At 39.0% G+C, this 2,026-nt stretch overlaps 1 non-coding gene across 1 annotated transcript; it reads right to left on the bottom strand.

Moving 5' to 3' along the window:
* Positions 1–1,547: 1,547 nt before the first annotated feature.
* LOC141722282 (small nucleolar RNA R71) lies at positions 1,548–1,654 on the bottom strand. Its single transcript, XR_012575300.1, has one exon. It is a non-coding gene; the product is annotated as a small nucleolar RNA R71 (small nucleolar RNA).
* Between the last annotated feature and the right edge of the window lie 372 nt (positions 1,655–2,026).

Below are 2,026 nucleotides of genomic sequence, written 5' to 3'. Positions count from 1 at the left end.
CTTGCTTTGACTTATTTACTCTTGTGACGTACTCAGTTTTAATATAATTAGTTTAGTTATTATTTTCTTGTGTTTGTTATCATGATTTCATATGAACCCATGATGGCGATAAGTTCTATTATGGGCTAATCGTGATCATGGGGGTGCAACGGATTTATTATGGAATTCTTTAGTTAATTGTTTAATACTTTAGTATGTGATGATTGCATGATATCTAGTATTGGTTGTGCGTATTCGTCTTATGTGCGTCGCGAACATATAAGATAGGGTGTTAATCTCTTGTGAAGCGACGGTGGATCTTGAGATTTAGAACTTGCCATGCTAGCATAGGTTCATGTACATTGTGCATGATTAGTGGGTAACTCTAACAGTTTTATTTGCCCTATATAATCAAAAGGAATAACTTGTGCTTAAATCGTTGTGTTGTCAATTTCTGTAGACATATAGGAACTCAACATAATTGATGACTATTCAACTTCTATCTTAATTGTGGATGTTTGGTAGAATGGTATTAGTACAATGAAAGTTGGCTTTTATCAGTTTCGTGTTATTCGATTAATATCATCACTGTCACATGCTAAAGGTAATAACTATGGCTATAGAAGGAAGTAATAATGAAGTTGTGATCTCATGAGTGTTTTATTATTGATAAATTGAAGTGTTAGTTAAGTGGTTAATTAGGTAGTTAATTATAGTTAATATTTAATCAACAATTTTAAGTGTTATTATCTTAATATTGGGAAGTAATCATACATTGGTGAGTGAGTTAAATTACACAATAACTTAGTCTGAGTCTCTGAGGGAACGAACTAGAAAGTATTCTATATTACTTGCGAACGCGTATACTTGCGTGAATATTAGTGCGTGATTTCGCCCTAACAAGTTTTTGGCGCCGCTGCCGGGGACTCGGCGTATTTGTTTAGTTTATGTACTTACCATCATTGGTCATTAGGACTCAGTGATTAGGACGTAGTAGTTAATTACTCTTTTCGGTTGTGTTTCAGGTACTTTAGCAAACGTTTATGCAAACTCGTTCTCGTGCTCGCAAGAGGACCTTAGATACAGCTGAGGAGAAAGACGAAGTTCTTGATACACCGGAAAAGTTAGATTTTGAGGATTCGGATTCAGGAACTGAGCAGAAAGAACCAGTAAACATGAGAGATCGTATTGTTCAAGCTGATCCAGCTCTTATGGATTTTTCTCGGCCTAAAATTGATGACATTCAGTCAAGCATCCTTCATCCGGCTATTCAAGCTAACACCTTTGAAATCAAGCCGGGCACTATTCAGATGGTGCAGAATTCTGTTTCTTTTGGAGGAGCGGCAACTGAAGACCCCAACATGCACATAAGGAATTTTGTCGAGATCTGCAACACTTTTAAGTATAATGGCGTGACTGATGAGGCTATCAAGTTGAGGCTTTTCCCATTCTCACTGAGGGATAAAGCTAAAGACTGGTTACATTCTGAACCAGCTGGGTCCATCACTACGTGGCAAGATCTTGCGCAAAAGTTTCTGGTGAAGTTTTATCCAATGGCAAAGACTACTGCTATGAGGAGTGCTCTTACTCAGTTTGCGCAGCAACCTACAGAATCTATGTGCGAGGCTTGGGAACGCTACAAGGAAATGTTGAGAAAATGTCCACATCATGGAATGCCGGATTGGATGGTAATCACTGGTTTTTATAATGGTTTGGGGGCCCAATCTCGGCCCATGCTCGATGCAGCAGCTGGAGGCGCCTTATGGGCTAAAAGCTATACTGAGGCGTACAATCTTATTGAGATGATGGCTGCAAATGAGCATCAAAACCCAACTCAGAGGATGACATCAGGCAAGGTAGCAGGTATTCTGGAAGTTGATGCAGCCACCGCTATTACAGCCCAGCTCCAAGCGCTATCAATGAAGGTTGATTCTTTGGCTACGTATGGAGTTAATCAAATAGCTATAGTTTGTGAGCTTTGTGCAGGTTCTCATGCTACGGATCAGTATTCTCTTGTCAACGAATCTGTTCAGTATGTGAATAATTA

The sequence above is a fragment of the Apium graveolens genome, chromosome 4 (assembly GCF_009905375.1).
Source record: "Apium graveolens cultivar Ventura chromosome 4, ASM990537v1, whole genome shotgun sequence".
Lineage (NCBI taxonomy): Eukaryota > Viridiplantae > Streptophyta > Magnoliopsida > Apiales > Apiaceae > Apium > Apium graveolens.
This window is presented reverse-complemented; position numbering and strand designations above follow the sequence as displayed.